At 45.2% G+C, this 22209-nt stretch overlaps 1 protein-coding gene across 6 annotated transcripts in view; it reads left to right on the forward strand.

Moving 5' to 3' along the window:
* The first annotated feature begins 9186 nt into the window (after positions 1 to 9186).
* TBPL1 (TATA-box binding protein like 1) overlaps positions 9187 to 22209 on the forward strand; it is a 28087-nt gene continuing 15064 nt past the window's right edge. Inside the window, exons 1-2 of one of the 6 annotated variants that reach the window (XM_075597364.1) lie at positions 17308 to 17539; positions 19077 to 19135. The gene's annotated coding sequence lies outside the window, so the exon portion shown is untranslated. The other 5 variants (XM_075597365.1, XM_075597367.1, XM_075597369.1 and 2 more) reach the window with 5 other exon arrangements.

The following is a 22209-nucleotide window of genomic DNA, read 5'->3' on the forward strand; positions in this document are numbered from 1 at the left end:
CCACGGGTCAAACCCACAGGTGTCTGAGGGGCCTTTGGTGGTTCCCACAGGTGTCTGGGGACCCACGGGTGGGCACTACGGGTCCGCGGTGCCCCCACAGATGTGGGACCACCGGTTCTTCCTCGCAGGTGTCCCCCATGGACCACACAGCCTGGTACCCGTGAGATACCCGAGGATATCTCAGGTGGTCTCCAGAAGGTCTCACGCAGACCAAAGGAACCAACCCTGAATGTAAAATAATTAAACCTGACCTATACATTCAATACATACATAACACACATACAGTACAATAATGTGCAAAATAACTATTATCCAGATATGGATAATAGATTATTTGCCCATTATGAAACACATAAAATATGCATAAATCAAAACATGAATTTTTAATCTTAAAATCACCACATTGCATGTTACAATAAATCCAGCATCGATTGTAAATATAAACCAACAAACCAGCAGCTACACAAATGTATATGAAATGTCACACAATTGCATTGAGTGTGTACATGATGTAATTAATCTGTGCATTATGTAACACTATGCAAAATATATGTAACAATAAAATACACTATGAACAATGTCCCCTAACCAGCAATGCCATCATGAAAATCAAATAGAAACTAAGCAACATCAATACAATTAGCATCAATCAATTAATCCATTTCCTCAAACAATTACAATACAATACAAATCAACTATACAATTCCCTATTCAATTCCTAAAGCCAAACCATTGCCAAAACAATTCTAATTTAAAGTAACCACCATCATTCTAATCTAACTACCAGAAATAAGCCATTACAAATAACCTGTCACTAAATAAAAATTACATTATTAACAACAATGACAAAATAAAGCTGATAAATACATTAGTGAAACAGATGTATTATAGGCGCCAATATGATAAAGGATATATCACACCAAATGCAGGGCCAAGGTGAGGCTCAGGATAGATGAGTTGTGCTTAAAAAAGAAGAAGACAAAAATACAAAACATAGCGTGATACTGTAGGTATATGGGACAAACAACATACAATACTAAAAACTAACAGCTGAGATCAAGGTGAAAATTATCAAAAAACATTTAATAAAACATATAATCAATTACTATGACAATGGACATAAGAAAAAGAAAAAAGAAAAATGCACAGACTGATAAAATGACCAAATGGTTAATGGTGAGGACCACCTCACTGCGACACCGGGTGAACTGCCCACTCACCGGACGAAGGATGGTAACGAGCAGTGGATAATTTTGAGAGTATCCCCTCTCAGCTGCTCAAACAGCTAATGCACCGGAACGGATCTGCAGAGGAGGCGCTGCACACGCCAGCCGGCGTGTGTGTGTGTGCTCTCACTGCCTGCTCGCGGGATGGATGCCGTGCAGAGTGTTGGCGATTTCTCAGCAGCAGATTCGTCTGTCAGAATTATCAGCTGATTCGCCTCCAGGTCAACTCACGGGAGCAGCGGCAGTCTCGGCGTCACTTTTAGGGGTCCTTGCAAGCCACCCTACGCGTTTCGAAAGCGATCTGCTTTCCGGTGATAACTCCGGGGGGGGGGGCACTTCCTGTCTGCCCTGCTCACTTCCGCGGGGACCGGAAGTGAGCAGGGCAGACAGGAAGTGCCCCCCCCCGGAGTTATCACCGGAAAGCAGATCGCTTTCGAAACGCGTAGGGTGGCTTGCAAGGACCCCTAAAAGTGACGCCGAGACTGCCGCTGCTCCCGTGAGTTGACCTGGAGGCGAATCAGCTGATAATTCTGACAGACGAATCTGCTGCTGAGAAATCGCCAACACTCTGCACGGCATCCATCCCGCGACCAGGCAGTGAGAGCACACACACACACGCCGGCTGGCGTGTGCAGCGCCTCCTCTGCAGATCCGTTCCGGTGCAGTAGCTGTTTGAGCAGCTGAGAGGGGATACTCTCAAAATTATCCACTGCTCGTTACCATCCTTCGTCCGGTGAGTGGGCAGTTCACCCGGTGTCGCAGTGAGGTGGTCCTCACCATTAACCATTTGGTCATTTTATCAGTCTGTGCATTTTTATTTTTTATTTTTCTTATGTCCATTGTCATAGTAATTGATTATATGTTTTATTAAATGTTTTTTGATAATTTTCACCTTGATCTCAGCTGTTAGTTTTTAGTATTGTATGTTGTTTGTCCCATATACCTACAGTATCACGCTATGTTTTGTATTTTTGTCTTCTTCTTTTTTAAGCACAACTCATCTATCCTGAGCCTCACCTTGGCCCTGCATTTGGTGTGATATATCCTTTATCATATTGGCGCCTATAATACATCTGTTTCACTTTGTATTTCATTCTGACCAGGGGGTCAGTTTTAGTATGTAGGCAGCCCCTGCAAAGAGTCCAATTAACTTTGCAAGGTTTTACCTTGTATTTACATAGGGTGTTATTACCATCTAGTTAGCGCTCACCTGCTCTGTGTTTCCAATTGATAAATACATTAGCCATACATGAAAATAACATAAACATTAGCAAAACAATCAATTATTATCCCTGAATGTCTATCCATACAGATAGATATACATTACATACAGGGGCAATAATAGAGCATAAAATACAATGCATTTACATACAAAAATCACATAGAATACACCCATTTAGTGTCCGTGAATGTTTGTATATACATAGATACATTAACGGGCATTAAATGGGACTGAAAAAATAAAAGACATGAATCAAAAAGCAAAAAAACCTGTAAAAGTAAAAATAATAAACTTTTCTTTTGTTTACTCACCATTAGATGCCCACTCACCGAAATCCAGGCGACCCGGAAGCACCTCCAAGGGTATGTGGGTAGGCCTCCCGGCTGGGTAGTGGGTGAGGGTGGTTAGGCCTCACGGGGTGGGGGGGTTAGTGGGGGAGGGTATGTAGGTCTCCCGGGTGGTGGGTGAGGGTGGGTTAACTTCTTAATGACTGAAGCAGTTAATAACCGCTATGGTGATTAAGGGGTTAGGGGACATTACATTGGATGTTTTTATTCTTGTGTATGTCTTGCAGCATCGGAGGGGACATGGGCAGGATGAAGATGAGGATGGAGATGGCCTTCATCGTGGGTGCCTGTAAAAGTGACTGTATTTATTGTCATTTATATGTATTTAAAATGGGCAAATGCATTATTATCCATATGTGGATAATAGTAATTTTGCCCATTACAGTACTGTATGTGTTAGGGGGCGGGGGGGATGTGTGTTGTTTATTGGGGGCAATTGTCCCCAATAAACTTGCTAATGTGCCTTAACCCCTTCATTGCCTTAGCGGCTATCCGCTAAGGTAATGAAGCTGCATTAATGTAAATTTTAATAACAGTGTGCGGGAACAGGGGGTCCCCTGAGCTGAACCACATTGATTTCTGCCTCAGAGACCCCCTGCTTCCCGAGGTACAGGCCCCGGTTTTGGGCATCGGTGCCAGTGTGGACGCCATCTTTATAGAGCCCACGTCGCGTCTTGGACGCTATAAAGATGGTGGCGACACTGGCACCCGATGTCCCATACCGGGGCCTGTAACTCGGGAAGCAGGGGGTCTCTGAGGCAGAAATCAATGCGGTTCAGCTCAGGGGAACCCCTGCTCCCGCACACTATTATTAAAAATACATTAAAGCAGCTTCATTACCATAGCAGATAGCCGCTACGGTAATGAATTATTATTTATTGTTATGTGTGTTTTAATACTAGTGTAGATGTGCAGGGGGTCTCCTGAGCTGAACCGCATTGGTTTCAGCCTCGGGGACCCCCTACTTCAGGAGATATAGGCCCCTTTATGGGGTGCCGGTATCCCCTGCAGAATTTAATTGTCTCGGTCACGTGACGCGGGAGCTTTAAAGTGCAGGGGATACCGGCACCCCATAACAGGGCCTATATCTCCTGAAGTAGGGGGTCCTCGGACCTGAAACCAATGCGGTTCAGGTCGTGAGACCCCCTGCTCCTGTACACTATTATTAAAATGTATTTATTTATTGTACGATCGCCTGTAACAGCCTTGCATGGAGATGGCAAATCTCCATGCAAATGTTACATGCGGCTTTTTTTTCTATCAGCTAGCGTACGTAAAGGTTAAGAACGCTAGCAGGGGGGAAAAAAGCAACACGTACGCTGTGGCTGTTCTGAGCTATTTTGAGCAGGTACGTTAAAAAATGGGTTCAAGGCCTTAGTGAATCGCGTCCCCGGCTTCACTTTTTAACGAACCTGTTTTTTGGCCAAATCAGAACGCAAAGTCATTGAGCTTAGTGCATAGCCTCCAATGCCCTTTGTATGGGGCTGGCGCAGACACCAGTCCTCATATCAAGTTAAAACATGGGGTTGTTTTGGTTTGTAGACTGATTGAATATAATGTCTAACCTAGAGAAATCTGAAGAATTCAGAAGAGGTGATATCAGGGTTTCTTTGTAGCGAAGCGAATGAAGGGACTTTCCCTTGAGTAAGAATATCATTAACTCTTATGAGTAAGAATATCATTAACTCTTTTGAGTCCTTTTTGAACCCAGGTATTGGATTGTGGGTTTCCTGTGTAAAAATCACTATCCCACATGACCCAATATACAGTTAGGTCCGGAAATAATTGGACACTGATACAAGTTTTGTTATTTCGGCTGTGTACCAAAATAAATTCAAGTTACAGTTAAATAATGAATATGGGCTTAAAGTGCAGTCTATCAGCTTTAATTTGAGGGTATTCACATCCAAATTGGAGCAAGGGTTTAGGAATTACATATCTTTAATATGTAGCCCCCTCTTTTTCAAGGGACGAAAAGTAATTGGACAAATGACTCAAAAGCTGTTTCATGGACAAATGTGCGCTATTCCTTCGTTATTTCATCATCAATTAAGCACGTAAAAGGTCTGGAGTTGATTCCAGATGTGGCATTCGCATTTGTAAGCTGTTGCTGTGAACTCACAACATGCGGTCAAAGGAGCTCACAATTCAAGAGAAACAGGGCATCCTTAGGCTGCAAAAAAAAAAGAAAATCCATCAGAGAGATAGCAGGAACATTAGGAGTGGCCAATCAACAGTTTGGTACATTCTGAGAAAAAAAGAACGCACTGCTACACAAAAAGGCCTGGACGTCAACGGAAGACAACAGTGGTTGATGATCGTTGGATCCTTTCCGTGGTAAAGAAAAACCACTTCAAAAAATCCAGCCAAGTGAAGAACACTCTCCAGGAGGTAGGCATATCATTATCCAAGTCTACCATAAAGAAAAAACTTCACAAGAGCAAATACAGAGGGTTCACCACAAGGTGCAAACCATTCATAAGCCTCAAGAATAGAAAGGCCAGATTAGACTTTGCCAAACAATATCTAAAAAAAGCCAGCCAAGTTCTGGAACAGCATTCTTTGGACAGATGAAACGAAGATCAACCTGTACAAGAATAATGGGAAGAAAAAAGTATGGAGAGGCTTGGAATGGCTCATTATCCGAAGCATACCACATAATCTGTAAAACACAGTGGAGGCAGTGTGATGGCATGGGCATGCATGGCTTACAATGGCACTGGGTCAATAGTGTTTATTGATGATGTGGCAGAAGACAGAAGCAGCCGGATTAATTTTGAAGTGTATAGGGATATATTGTCTGCTCAGATTCAGCCAAATTCAGCGAAGTTGATTGGACAGCGCTTCACTTTACAGATGTACAATGACCTAAACATTCTGCGAAAGCAAACCAGGAGTTTTTTAAGGCAAAGAAGTGGAATATTCTGCAATGGCCGAGTCAATCAAATGGTCTCAACCCGATCGAGCATGCCTTTCACTTGCTGAAGACAAAACTTAAGGCAGAAAGACCCACGAACAAACAACAACTGAAGACAGCTGCAATAAAGGCCTGGCAAAGCATCACAAAGGAGGAAACACAGCGTTTGGTGATGTCCATGCGTTGCAGACTTCAAGCAGTCATTGCCTGCAAAGGATTCTCGACAAAGTATTAAAAATGAACATTTTATTTATGATTGTGTTAATTTGTCCAATTACATTTGAGCCCCTGAAATAAGGGGACTGTGTATGGAAATTGTTGCAATTCCTAAACGTGTCATACGATATTTTTGTTCAACCCCTTGAATTAAAGCTGAAAGTCTGCACTTCTGCACTTCTATTGCATCTCGATTGTTTCATTTCAAATCCATTCTGGTGGCGTACAAAGCCAACATTATGAAAATTGTGTCAGTGTCCAATTATTTCCGGACCTTACTGTATATATCCCCATTTATTGCTATCCCAAAAAAAGTAGCGCAGGGATTCACTTTCTGTTTTTTCACATTTGTATGGCCAATTTCTTCGGCACCTGCATGCTGTTTACATGGAGAAGCGCTGCGATAATATATTTGTTTTAGAAGGAGGTAGTAGGGCCAGGTTTGGGAGGAAGTATGAGGAGCTCTGTTTTTGCCATGAGAGTCTGCACTTCTATTGCATCTCGGTTGTTTCATTTTAAATCCATTGTGGTGACGTACAGAGCCAAAATTATGAAAATTGTGTCAGTGTCCAATTATTTCCGGAGCTAACTATATACAGTATATTGCTAGGAAAACCAATGGCCACTCACTCCAAAAAAAGCTAAAGTAATATCCCAAATTTTAAATGCTACAAGGTGTACAATTGCCCAAAATTGGAAACAACCTTCCCCCCATCCCTAAACCAAATAAATAACAACATTTGGCATATAGTTTATATAGAAAAACTCTCAGCCTATCTGAACGGTTCTATCTCGCAATTCTCTGAGATTTGAGCTCCTTGGTTCCGTCATGCAGGTAGATATATGTGGTATTTAAATTGTTGTTTACTGTGTTATATTGTTACAAATGCTGTCCCTTCCCCCCCTTCCCTGATCTCCCTCACCTTTACAGTTTCACAACCAGTTTATTTGTATTATTGTATCCCCCCTTTTTTGTTTTCTGTTTTGCATACCCTACTTTTTTATGTATACAAAATGATCAATAAAAAATGTAAGTAACAAAAAAAAAGAAGTCAGGAAGGAATGACCTGGCAGACTTATTATAATGAGTTGTGGCAAATTGTAAACCTTTGAGTATAATATTCCTCTCTTTCTTTGTCTTCAAAGGTCTAAGGCATAACTATCTTGGTTGCAATATGTGCCAGTTAACAAACACACAATCCTAGCAAGCTCAGAACCCCAAAACCCACCACATCATATACATATGTAGCATAGTGCCCCTGGCTATGTGTTTCCTGCCCCTAGCATGTAAGTCCTGGTAAGGTGCAGGCAGTGTTATGGTTAAATTCCTCTCCCATGGGCCAGCATGTGAGTCCTTTAGGCCTCTGGTTAATTTGTTGCCAGATGCAGGTGCAGGCCTAATGGCAGTTGGGAGTGTCATGCCTGGGAGGGGAGATACTAAATGGGTCCTTCCCCTAAACCCCTCCCCAGGTGTAAAAGATGGCTCCCTTCCTAAATGTATTAAGTTCCAGTGTAGCCTGCTCCTTAGGGAGTTGGGCAGTATGTCTACCATGCCCCATAAGGGGGTTGAGAATAGCCTCAGGGGCCTCAAGCCCCTGGGGAGTCTAGTCAGGGAGGATGCCATGCAAGCTGCGAGGGAAGTGTTCCATGCAAGCTGGGTGTAAAGTACCTCCCTTGCATGAGAAGGAAGGATCATGTCTGGACTGCCAATAAATTGTGAACTGTTCCTTGCCTGCGTGTGAATTACTGGAAGGGGTTCCTGTAGGGACTACTCCCTGCCTGTGGCAGAGACCTGCAGGATGGAAGCACTGTACCAACGAACCCATCTGCTCGCTCTACCATCTGCGGAGTATCAGGCCTCCTGGAAGACCACAGGTGAGCTATACACCACAACCATACCACATAGCTACAGATCTCCCTTAGGGGGGAAAAGGGAGGGGGAAGGTGTTACACATATATATTTACAGTATGTCAAAAGGAGTGCTACTGAGCGTGGCCAAATGTATACAACAAAAGACAAAAAAGCCCAATGCTACATCCAATGAGATAAAATACGTAGTAAATAGTATATAGTTAAATATTTCAATAATAATATTCTCATGAGTAAGGGTCATTTAGTTAAACCCTTTGGCCAAAGCATTATAAGCCTGCAAGCCACGTCAATGTGTGCCAGTAGGTTACTTGAATAACAATCTTGGCATATATAACACAGCTTGGAGCAGAAAATGGTGCACTGCATCACAACAAATGTATATGTGTTAATATATAGGGTCCAATATCACAAGGGTTGAAATCAGCAATGTCCTAAAATGAAAACGTTCAACCCCATGGCTGCCAGACGCCAGCAATGTATTTATTGCAAAGTGTTAAATATTTAGGGCCTCATTTATTATGTTACATAAGACACGTTCCCACGGCAGAATAGTCTGCAAAGTGTACCTGGGAAGGTGTCACAGGGCACAGCACCGCCTAATATTGCCCTTCATTTATTTTCTTAACTTACCTGAACTGGTAGGGTTTGCTGGCACAAGTCTCTTCTGCTCTATCCACCATAAAACCCTTCATTGAGAAAATATTCACCTTCATTTCCTTGCACCTTGGGAAATAAGAAGGGGTACAGGAAATGTGATTGCCAGTGACAGTGAGCTAATGAATTATGGAAATGTTGCAATGATTAGTGATTTTTTCCTTATTATCAGGTTTACAGTCATAATTATTTCTAAAAAGTGTTGGCACACCGTAGGTGCAGTACAAATTTCTTGGCTTTCTTTCGTATTTACAATAGCCTTGTGTCTATCCATTTTTGAAGTCCGCCTACCAGCTCTGTTGGGGGTCGGGACGCTATCCCACAAATCCACTGTTCTTTCCGCCGCAAAGTACTTCCTCAGATGTCCCCTCATCCTGCCACTATACAACTTCAAAGCATGACCTCTTGTTCCAGCTATTCTCTTTCTCTGACATGCTCTCATCCTGCACTTTGTTGAAATCCTTTTATATCCTATCCCCGCTCTGCCTTCTATCCGCTAAGCCAGTCATTTTCACCCCTCAGGGGTTCCGAGGCCGCAAGGGATGGAGAGCTGGGACAACTGTCACAGCTGTCTCAGGCCCGGCGGTGTGGCGGCACCCCATGCAGCAGTGTCCTGGTGGCTCCCGAGCTCAGCAGCCCCGGTCACTGCAATCCTTCCTCCCACTGCTCCTATGTACGCCGGAAGTCAAGCTCAACTTCGGGCCGACAGGAGGAGGGAGCTTTGGATCGGCGCAGCACGGCAAGCTCAAAGAGGTGTGTGTGTGTGTGTGAGGGGTCAAGAGAGATGGAGGAGAGTGTGAGGAGAAAGAGAGACGGGGAGATTGTGAGGGGGAAAGAGAGAGGGGGAGAGTGTGAGGGGGAAAGAGAGATGGGGAGATTGTGAGGGGGAAAGAGAGACGGGGAAAGAGAGACGGGGAGATTGTGAGGGGGAAAGAGAGACGGGGAGATTGTGAGGGGGAAAGAGAGAGGAGGAGAGTGTGAGGGGGAAAGAGAGAGGAGGAGAGTGTGAGGGGGGAAAGAGAGAGGGGGAGAGTGTGAGGGGGAAAGAGAGAGGAGAGTGTGAGGGGGGAAAGAGAGAGGGGGAGAGTGTGAGGGGGCAAAGAGAGAGGGGGAGAGTGTGAGGGGGAAGGAGAGAGGGGGAGAGTGTGAGGGGGAAGGAGAGAGGGGGAGAGTGTGAGGGGGAATGAGAGAGGGGGAGAGTGTGAGGGGGAAGGAGAGAGGGGGAGAGTGTGAGGGGGAAGGAGAGAGGGGGAGGGAGAAGAGAGGGGAGAGAGTATGAGGGGAGGAGGGAGAGGGAGTGTAAGGGGGAAGAGGCACAAAGAGCGAGGGAGAGAGCATAAATGGGGAGAGACCATAAAGAGGACGGAGTGTAAGGGGGGAACAGAGAGAGGGGTGTGTGAAAGAGGGGAAGAGAGATGGATGAACCGGGGGGGGGAGGAGGGAGAGATGTGGGAGGGAGGGAAGAGAGGGTTGTAGTTCCCCAGAATTTCACAATTAAAATGATAGGGTTACATAACCAAAAAAGTTTGAAAAAAAACCAGTGCTCAAAGCTGTACATAAGGCCGTGCTTATAGTAGCGGCTACGGCGACGTGCTCGCGACCGGTGACATCGCACGACGCCATAAGCGAAAGTTGTATTTGGTGCAGGAGACCTTGGGTGGGCGGACAGAGGGCGTGGCGGAGGCGTCGCCATGAGCAGTTCGCCCTCATTGGCTGAACCGCTCATGTGATGCTGACGTCACGCTGCCGGCACTGGCCAAAGACAAAATCCTTTGGCTTCAGTGATTTCGATTGCCATGTCGCTGGTCAGCGCCGTCGCGGTCGCGCCCCCTATGGGCACCTGCGATGGACTTCAAGTACTTGTGACGGCGCTGCGTGCTGTAGGTCAGTGGTGCTCAACTCCATCCCTAAAAAACATGAATGTGGTTAATTTAAAAATAAATGCGGTATGTTGTAAGATGACTAGGTGGCACCAAGAACCCTCTGCATGATCCACAGCAGGAGTGCTCAACTCCAGTCCTCAAGTCCCCCCCCCCCCTCCCCGTCTCCCCCCCCCTCCCCGTCTCCCCCCCTCCCTCCCCGTCTCACCCCCAAGGGTTCTTGGTGCCACCTTGTCATCTTAAAAAAAGCATACAACATTTATTTTCTATGTCCAAGGAAGCTTGAAGCCTCATCAGGCCTCGGACATAGTGCACTGAGCGTCGCTGAGCAGTGCTCTCGCTTGCTGACGCTCGCGCTACCAGGAGCTTTTTGCTGTCCTGCCAGAGGAGACAGCAAGCGCGCTTGGGAGGCGGGTAGCACTGTGTGTGTGTGTGTGTGTGTGACTTGGTAGCTGTCAGTGTGTGTGTGTCACTTTGAAGTGTTCTGTGTGTCACTGGGGAACATGTGTGTGTGTGTGTGTGTATTATATAATATTTAAAAAATGAAAAAAAAAAAAGACATGTGGTGAGAATAAATTATTTATTAACATTGTGCAACTTTGATAAATATATTCACACACATACACACACACATTATATATATATATATATATATATATATATATATATATATATATATATATATATATATATATATATATATATATATATATATATATATACATATATACACATGCACACACACAATGCACACACTATATATATATATATATTTATATATATATATATATATATATATACACACACACACACACACACACACACACACACACACACACACACACACACACACACACACACACACACACACACACACACACATACACACACACATGCACATGCACACATACACACACATGCATATACACACAGATGCACACACACATTATATATACACACACATACACACACATTATATATACACATATATATATATACACACACACAAATACACATTATATATACACACACATATACACACACACACATGCACACATACACACACATGCATACACATGCATACACACACACACACACACACAATGCACACACACACATATGCACACAGACACACACATGCACACATACATACATACACACACACACACAGATGCACACACATGCACACACACACACACGCACATGCATACACACACACACACACACACACACATGCACACACACACACACACACACATGCATACACACAGACACACACACATGCACACATACACACATACACACATGCATACACATACACACACACACACAGATGCACACACAGACACACACACATGCACACATACACACATACACACATGCATACACATACACACACACACACACACACAGATGCACACACAGACACACACACATGCACACATACACACATGCATACACATGCATACACACACAATGCAAACACACACACACACATATGCACACACAGACACACACACATGCACACACACACACATGCACACACATACACACACACAATGCAAACACACATACACACGCACACACAGACACACAACACACACAGGAGACAGGGACCGGAGCAGAAGGGGGGCAGGGACCGGAGCAGAAGGGGGGCAGGGACCGGAGCAGAAGGAGGGCAAGGCCGGAGTAGAAGGAGGGCAGGGACCGGAGCAGAAGGGGGGCAGGGACCGGAGCAGAAGGGGGGCAGGAACCGGAGCAGAAGGGAAACAGCGATCGGGGCAGGAGGGGGGCAGGGACCGGAGCAGAAGTGAGACAGCGATCGGGGCAGGAGGGGGGCAGGGACCGGAGCAGAAGGGGGGCAGGGACCGGAGCAGAAGGGAGACAGCGATCGGGGCAGGAGGGGGGCAGGGACCGGAGCAGAAGGGAGACAGCGATCGGGGCATCACCCTCTCCCCTCCTACACACACACACAACACACACAACACACACAACACACAATACACACAATACACACAACACACACAACACAATGCCTTCTGTCTTCTGTCTGGTAATGGCTCCTCCGCTTCCCCGAGCACCAAATATATCAGGTTGTCGCTCGGGGAAGAGTTTCTCCTGCTCAGCGCGCATCAGCGCGCATCAGCAGGGAGAAACTATAGCCGCGCTGATAACAGATGCAGGGGCGTTCTGCATCTGTTCAGCGCGGCTCAGCACGCCTCAGCACGCCTGAGTGCTCTATGGCCCGGGCCTGAATGGGTGGTCTCCCCTAAAACCAAAGAAAATTAACCATATTCATGTTTTTTATAAATTTAATGCAGATGACTGGTGCCTTTTTGTAAAAAAAAAATATGTAAATATCCACTATTTTTCTAGTCCTGTGTTTCTGAAGTCAATTAATAAGTATTAGAAAAGATTAGAATTGTACAAATAACTTTAATTGATTACAGGAAGCCGTTAAGTAAAAGTTTCATTTGAAGGGCGATCTTTAATGCAGCTAATTGCATTGATATTTTTTTTTATTATTATTATTATCATCATCATCATTTATTATTATTATTACTATTTTTCCCCTAATATATGGAACTGCTGCTTTAAAAAAGGTCATCAGAAAATTATGCCAAATCATAAGAGTCATTGTTTGGCTGGAATCCCTGAATTAGAAAAGGACAGACAACTTCTAAGTAAAGTTCTTCTGGGTTACACTGACCTCTGATTGCTTCCTGGCATTCAATATGTCCTCTTGTTACTTTGAAATTCGGGATGGAAAATTACAGTCTTTAAACCTTGAATTCAGGAATTAGGATATAAAATTGTATGCACTCCCACCTCCTTACATGAATGTTATTTCGTAGGTCCAGTATTTCCCAGGCTCTGGTTCAACATAACAGCCACTTCAAAACATCAGCAATATTCACAAACACTCTTAAAGTTTATGGTTCAATTTGCTAATCCACCTATCTTATCTGGCAGCAAGAATCTGAGACTGATGGGGACGCTGGGACACTGATCCTCAAGTTTGTTTATTCTCTTTGACTTTAAAAACAATTACAAAGCCTTTACATTATGCAGTACATATGGGGAGTTTCAACTTTAAACTCAGGGGCCAATGTCTTTGGTAATGAAAGTAATGGCAAAGATAATCATTTCCACGAAACGTGTCGCATTGAATATTGGCACGTTATAACACCACCATGTGATATTTGGCAAACATTATTTCCAACGTGGAATTGTGGGATTGTAAATTAGGGAAGGCCTAAGAAAATAAACAGGGTCAGGCTATTGACTACAGTGTATGAAGCAAGTATGCTTTAAAATGGAATAACATTATCCTTTGCCACAAGGGGGCAGTTTATGGGATGCTATTGCAGTTAATGGTGTGTGTGTGTGTGTGTGTGTGTGTGTGTGTGTGTGTGTGTGTGTGTGTGTGTGTGTGTGTGTGTGTGTGTGTGTGTGTGTGTGTGTGTGTGTGTGTGTGTGTGTGTGTGTGTGTGTGTGTGTGTGTGTGTGTGTCCTACAGCCTTACCTATAACTTTTCCCATCAATGCAGACCCTTACTAGGTCTGCCATGTTGATTTACTTGGTTGACCACTCTTTACATTGGCTTACTGGACCATATTTACTAAGCAGTCTTCTGCCATAAACCTATAGAAAATGAAAGGAATGCGCCACTCAATGTTTAGATAAAGAAAAGAATGAAAGAAATACCCACGTACAAAATATGTCTCTTTATAGCACAAAATTAATTCTAATGACAGTTAATAAATACAATTTCAATGTAGGCATAACATATATATGAGTATTATACCACTTACTATGATATTATTATTAAACGTCACACTGAAATTAGTCCCACAAAATATATTTTGTCTTCTTCTTTCACTAGTATATATTGCAAAACAGGGATGGATAATGCAGATTAGTAAATAGATATTGTGCTTTAGCAGTTTGCTTTATATTGTGCTGTACATCTTCATTGATTGCCGTTTGAATAGGATAGGAAACAAAAAAGGGTGTATGTGGCGAGCACGCGCATTTTAAATGAAACTTCTTTGTGTTTTGTCAATGAAATTGTAATTATACTCTCAAAAGTCTTTCATTCAATCAAAAACATCAAAATACAATTTCAGTGACAAAACACAAACAAGTTTCACTTAGAACGTGTGTGCTCGCCACAAACACCCTTTAAAAAAAAATTACTCCAACTTTAGGATTGCATCTATGGGCTAGTCCAGGGGTGCTCAACTCCAGTTCTCAGGGGCCACCAGCAGGTGAGGTTTTCAGGATATCCCTGCTTCAGCACAGGTGGCTCAATCAAAGTCACTGATTGAGCCACCTCTGCTGAAGCAGGGATATCCTGAAAACGTGACCTGTTGGTGACCCTTGAAGACTGAAGTGCCCTACGTGTGCCAGGACTAAAACGCCCAGAATACCTCCTTCAGGTCTTCTTCAACCCCTACCTGTTCCTGATAGGCCATGGACACATTTGTCCATGAATTTCATTGTGGAGTTATCTAATTTCAAGGGTATGAATCCGATTCTTGTAGTAGTGGACCGATTCTCGAAACAGGCCCACTTCATACCCCTCTAGGGCCTCCCCAATTCTCCCAAATTAGCTGACATCTTCATCAGGGAGATCTTTCGGTTACATGGAGTACCCTTGGTAATTGTTTCAGGTAGAGGCTCCCAATTTATTTCCCGGTTCTGGCGCTTGTTTTGTCTCCAGCTAGGCATCGCTCTCCATTTCTCATTGGGATACCACCCACAGACTAATGGCTAAACGGAGAGGACCAATGAGTCTCTCGAACAGTATCTACGCTGCTTTATATCAGCCTCCCAAGATGACTGGGTTGAACTCTTACCTTAGGCAGAATTCGCCCACAATAAAGCACGGAGTGCTTCACCCCTGGAATCCCCTTTCTTCGTAAACTACGGATTCAACCCATCTACTCTTCCTCTTGCTCGACCTTCCTCAGGGGTCTCAGCGGCAGATGACAGAATCAAGACATTACAAGACTTGTGGAAAAGGATTCAGGTCAACATCAGGCAAGCAGTCAATAGGCAGAAGAATCAGGCAGATCACCACCGCAGACCTGCTCGGGATCTTAAACCTGACGACAAGGTCTGGTTGTCATCTAGGAATATCAGGCTGAAAGTCCCCTCTATGAAATTTGCACCCAGATTTCTTGGACCCTTCTCTATCTCCGAGAGGATTCATTCGGTTGCGTATCGTCTCGCTCTGCCACCTTCCATGAAGATTCCTTCCGTGTTTCATGTTTTGCTTCTCAAAACTGTGGTCCAGAATGCCTTTTCAGTTACGGTTCCGTCCACTTCTCCTCATATGGTTCAAGGCCAACCTGAGTATGAGATTCAATCTATTCTTGATTCAAGATCTCCAGAGGATCTCTGCATTATCTGGTGCATTGGAGAGGGTTTGGCCCGGAGGAAAGATCCTGGATTCCGAGTCATCGGGTCCACGCAGCAGACTGGTTCGCATTTTTCATTCCAGATTCCGTGATAAGCCATCGTGGAGTCGCTCCTAAAGGGGGGGGGGGTACTGTGAGGATTCGCCATCCTGGCGGTCGCAGTCCGTCTCCTCACCCCAACAACCCCTCAGCGACGGACAAACAGGATCCGCCATCTCGTGGCCCTGTTACTCGCGCGCGCACGGATCTTGCGCGGTCTGACTCTCCGACTGCGGGTTCTGACTCCGCCCCCCCCCGCTCTGGCGCACAACGGGTGCGCTCGTCCAGCCTCCCCGCTGACGTGCGTTCTAAGCTCCGCCCCCACTGATAATGGACAGGACCGGCGTGGGAGTGACGCGCGTTCTAGGCTCCGCCCCCTGACCTCCGTGATGCGCACGGGTCGGCGCACGATCGGTCCCGCCCCATCCCTGATCCGGCTGCATCATAGGGCACATCTGTGTGCACCAGCAGCCTATTGGATTCTTCTTCCTGGTTCCGCCCTGTCTGGCTTTTGGAGGGCCTTCCTTTATATACCTTCCTGCTGCATACTCTCATTGCTGAGCATAGTCTAGTGTGACGCATGTCATTTCCCAGAATCCCTTGCTGCAGTGGGAGCACTGTATGCGAGGTGATAATGGTTGAAAAGCAGGGTTGCAGACATGTCTAAGGCCCGGGCCATAGAGGGGTGAGGAGTTCCGAGCCGCGCTGACGCTGAGGCTGCTGAAATCTGCGCGATTTCATGCCCATGCAGGCGAGCCAGCGGGCGCGATCGGAGGCAGGGGGAGACTGAGGGAGGCGGGGCAGTGACGTCGCGGGCGATTGACGTCGACGTCACGGCGCCGACGTCACGGCGCCGTGACGTTGACGCAGCTCCGCGCTGAAAAACAGCTTGGCGCTCGGCTGAAAACTCCAGCGCCTCAGCACGCCTGCGGACGCTCGCGTGAGCCCCCTCTAAAGGCATCCTCATTGAGGATGCAGGGACTCAGCGCGGCTCAGCACGGCCTGTCCTTCTATGGACTCGGCCTAAGACATATGAATGTACTCACAAGTGATATTCTTTATTGGCTATATGCTAACGGTGGAGGTTTTCTGACGACACACACACACACACACACACACACACACACACACACACACACACACACACACACACACACACACACACACACACACACACACACACACACACACACACACACACACACACACACACACACACACACACACACACACACACACACACACACACACACGAGAACTGGTAAACCACTTTGCATAATGGAAAACTTTGACAGCTCCTATGCTGGATCAAGTTCTGCAAACGTTTATATTTTTCCTAACTACTCCTCCGCTCCGCTAGAGGCCGTACTCAGCCACTGCCTCTTCTTCTGACGACAAACCTCTTCACCAGAGAGAGGTTTGCAACGCAGACGCAGCAAGGGGCGCTCTGGCTGGCGCACCCGACGGCGACTCTCTGGTTTCCCTGCTCACGCTATTGGCTATTGCCGCGTGCGCGATGACGCGCTGAGTCCGTTTGGTTATTTTTCTTCGTCACGGCTCGGGCCGGAACAGCAAAAGCAGGTGCAGGAGGGGAGCGCGAGACACGGAATCCAGGGCACGAGAAGGCGGAGAGGGTGTGGAACAAAGAGAAGCGGCGCGCGCGAGAGAGAAGGGAGCAACCGTCACCTGCCCGCGGGAGAGCGCGCATCCATGGAGACGGGAGGGCGCGCGCCGTAAAGGTAACCGGAATATGTCTGTGTGGTGTATCACTCCATGGGGGGTGTTTGTTATACCGCCCCGTGTGCATCACTATGTTATATGACACCACGCTGTCTATCACAGTCAACCCTTCTATATGTAGAGGTGTGTGTGTGTGAGAGATATATATATATATCACCACTGCAATGGGCAGGGCTGGTTGTATGTACAGTACGTGTGATGTATCACCTGCAATGTACAGTGCTCTGCACATCGGCAGTATATATTTGTGCCTGATACGCTGTGTGTGTATGCGGTGCATATATCGTGACTATGCAGAGCTGTGGATATATATCGCGCCTATGCTATGCAGAGCCGTGTGCACACATCTGTAACCTTTTTTCATTGATGCCAGTATACATGTTTAAATTCTCAGTATGGAAAATGTTGATGTCTGTAGAGTGCAAGAAGAAAATATGCAATGGTTGGTCCCACTAAAGACAATAACAGATGTATTCCCTAATAGGAAAAGACATCAGCAAGTGCAGGCGATCACTGCTGTACCCTCCTGCCCACTGTATTTTGCTCTGAATTTTCTTGCTATGGCAAGAAAGTATAGTGCAGTCTCGGTGCACACAGGTCGGAGACCGTAGAGATGTTACTGAGGCTTTTCAAAGAAATAGTGACTTGTATTCAAGGGACTTGAAAATCTATGTATGTTTGTTTGTGTCAACTGTTGACACCTGGGTAGGACAACTGTGATTAGAAATATAATTTGTTTTTAATGTCCTAATTGAGCTGTCTGGGCTGAACTTAATTCAGTCAGGTGACTTGTTAAGCTATATAACTAGAGACATACTGGGGGGAGCAGCGTCTGCTGGGAAGCAGCCCATCTTTAACGTAGCACAGGGTTTCGCAAAGGTCCTGTGCTACGCCCGCTGCCTGCCAGCCCCAGTGCTCGCGCCACCCCCTTTCCTGTGAACTGTTGTCAAATGACACCACGTGGCATGTGACGCGTGTTACCATGGAGATGCACCACGTCGCATGACCCTGCGGCATCATTAAACACCGTGTGTTGCCATGGCGACGCGTACAGAAGCCGGCTGAATCCCGGCAAGTTGAGGTTGCAGAGGCCTCACGTGGTCCCCCGGCATTTAATTTAAATGCACCAGGGAAGAGCGCGGAGCCTCTACACCTGCTGTGCCCTCTCCCCCCCCCCCCCCAAAAAAAAATACTGTGCACCCGCCCCCTAGTTTGCGCACCCCTGAAGTAGCATACAGTCTGGAGTTTAACAGGAGTGAACATTTGGACAACAAAACACCTACTGGCCCAGAATCCTGGATTTGAACTACGCTGGAAAGAAGGATATCATCTCCCAGACTGCACACCTTGGCACTAAACTATGGCTGCCATGCCGCCTCTACTATGTATTTGTTCTGACCTCGCTTCTTCTGAAAGCATGCGCTTATTTCTACCAGCTTCATTATGTCTAACTCTCATATTTCCATCTCTCCTTCCTTCGTCACTTCTCAACTGGCATGAACTCCTTTCTTACCTGCGCCCTTTGTCACTACACAGCTATAATAACCAATAACCTCAGCTGATATGACATGGATCTAATTGCATTCTCTTCACAGGTATGTTCCTGATGTTGAAACCCTCTGTATAAGACTGAATCTGGCCTTGTTGAATTGATATATAAGTATGTTCCTGATGTTGAAACCCTCTGTATAAGACTGAATCTGGCCTTGTTGAATTGATATATAAGTATGTTCCTGATGTTGAAACCCTCTGTATAAGACTGAATCTGGCCTTGTTGAATTGATATATAAGTATGTTCCTGATGTTGAAACCCTCTGTATAAGACTCAATCTGGCCTTGTTGAATTGATATATAAGTATGTTCCTGATGTTGAAACCCTCTGTATAAGACTGAATCTGGCCTTGTTGAATTGATATATAAGTATGTTCCTGATGTTGAAACCCTCTGTATAAGACTGAATCTGGCCTTGTTGAATTGATATATAAGTATGTTCCTGATGTTGAAACCCTCTGTATAAGACTGAATCTGGCCTTGTTGAATTGATATATAAGTATGTTCCTGATGTTGAAACCCTCTGTATAAGACTGAATCTGGCCTTGTTGAATTGATATATAAGTATGTTCCTGATGTTGAAACCCTCTGTATAAGACTGAATCTGGCCTTGTTGAATTGATATATAAGTATGTTCCTGATGTTGAAACCCTCTGTATAAGACTGAATCTGGCCTTGTTGAATTGATATATAAGTATGTTCCTGATGTTGAAACCCTCTGTATAAGACTGAATCTGGCCTTGTTGAATTGATATATAAGTATGTTCCTGATGTTGAAACCCTCTGTATAAGACTGAATCTGGCCTTGTTGAATTGATATATAAGTATGTTCCTGATGTTGAAACCCTCTGTATAAGACTGAATCTGGCCTTGTTGAATTGATATATAAGTATGTTCCTGATGTTGAAACCCTCTGTATAAGACTGAATCTGGCCTTGTTGAATTGATATATAAGTTAGTATGTTTGAATGTAAAAAGTATTTTTTTTTTTTTTTTTCCTCTTAACTCTGTGCTGTTAATTGAACAAATGGAACAAGGTGACTGATTGGGGAGGGGGAGGGTCATGTGACCTTTTTTTTGTGTATAATACTAACAGCTCAGCTGCATTTGGCAGGAACTGCATTAGGCAGTGAGGCATTTAAAGTGAGGTTTTTAAGTGATACAGTTAGACTACAGTTTGACTAGAGGTGACTGGGGACTGCTTCTTTCTGCAAACTCTTTAACTCAAGACAACAAATGGTAAGCTATTCAGATCACACTATGATCCCATGCTTGTTAGCCTGCATAGTTTAACCCCCCACCCCTTTACAACTTCTTTCACTGCAGCCTCTCCCAAAACTGACTGCACAAAACACTGAAACCCTGAATTGACCCTAGCATTGCAATGCAGCAAAACACATGACAAGGTACAGGTTCACCCCTGCTGTTTAGTCTGCACACACTCACTCTGCTCATAACAGCTCCATGCAACACTGCCTACCTCTGGCATCATGAACCTGCTATGTCTTCTAACTTTTTTCTTTCTCCTGGCCTCATGGAGATGTTACTCCCTCTATCCACTACAAACTCCTCCATCCTGGCCCGCACCCAACATCACCATACACCCTGGACTACTCAAAAGCCTTGCACTATCTACTGAATGTTGGTGGAGAACTCTAAAAACCAGCACACCAACCACTGCTCACTCTAATGGAAAACACCACAAATTTACAACTTGTAAACAACTACCCAAATTTCTTCTCATACTATTACTCTCTCTAGCAGGTGATATTGAAACTAACCCAGGTCCTCCCATTTCAGCTCTGTCCCATGCCCCTGAGAATTCCACCTTTAAATTCCAAAAAGGGCTATCTGTCGCCCATATAAACATCCGGAGCCTGCTGCCCAAACTAGACGAACTAAGGGCATGGTGCCTTATGCATAAACCCAAAGCCATCGTTCTTACAGAAACATGGCTATCCTCTAAAACCCCAGATGCAAATATCGCCATTCAGGGATACTCCATTTTTAGGAGAGATAGGTCAAAGAGAGGAGGAGGGGTGTTATTTTATATTGCAGACACCTTACAATTTACACTGCTACATTGCCCACCAAGTCCACCCTCTTTTGAAACTCTAGTTGGCAAAATCTGCCTCCCCTTTTCTAAGCCCATCTTGCTTGCTGGCATCTACCGCCCCCCTAAAGCCCTTCCACAATCCTTGACTGATATCACCCAATTTCTTGCCTCCATTTCCTCTCTGAATGAGAAGAGTGAGCTGCTAGTTCTTGGGGATTTCAACTTCAATTGGCTTGACCCTAAAAACCACAAAATCCAGATACAACTCAAGTCACTTAACCTATCGCAACTCATTTCCCAACCCACACGAATAAACCTGAAGTCGCATAACCATTCCTTGCTAGACTGGATTCTCTCCTCAAACCCCAGCAGAATCCAATCCTCTGGCATCCTTCCTGACATTTTCAGTGACCATGCAATAGTGTACTGTGTAAGGAAAATTAAACCGCCCCATTCAAGCCCCAAAGTTCTCCTAACTAGAACATTTAAAAACTTTAACCCACAACAGTTTCTGGATGACCTTACCAACTGCCCATGGCACAGAATCGATTTAATTCCCGACCCCGATTCTGCGCTCGACTATTTCCAATCCGAGTTCTTAAAACTCTGCGATACCCATGCTCCACTACGCAAAATAAGGGTACGGGGGGCCCACCTTCCATGGGTTACACCTGACCTTATAGCACTCTACCAGTTCAGGGATGCCTTGTGGAAAAGCTACAAAGTAACTGGCACTACCAAGGATCTCAATCACTACAGATGCCTGCGGAACGTGTGCACAAGGCAAACAAGGCATGCAAAAGCACAATATTACTCTGACAATCTCCTCCAGAATACATCAAACCCAGCTAATTTCTGGAAGGTTATCAACAATATATTCCAGCCTCCTAACCATCAACAACCAAGTAATATCACTAAGGGGGATATTACTCTGACAAACCCCACTGACATTGCAAATGCATTCAATGATTACTTTGTGGGGTGTGCCACTAACCTATTAGCGAAACGCAGCACAAACCCCAAACCTGAATCTCATCCTGGGAGTACCCCTATAGTCCCACC

Source organism: Ascaphus truei, chromosome 4 (genome assembly GCF_040206685.1).
Source record: "Ascaphus truei isolate aAscTru1 chromosome 4, aAscTru1.hap1, whole genome shotgun sequence".
In the NCBI taxonomy this organism is placed as follows: Eukaryota; Metazoa; Chordata; class Amphibia; order Anura; family Ascaphidae; genus Ascaphus; species Ascaphus truei.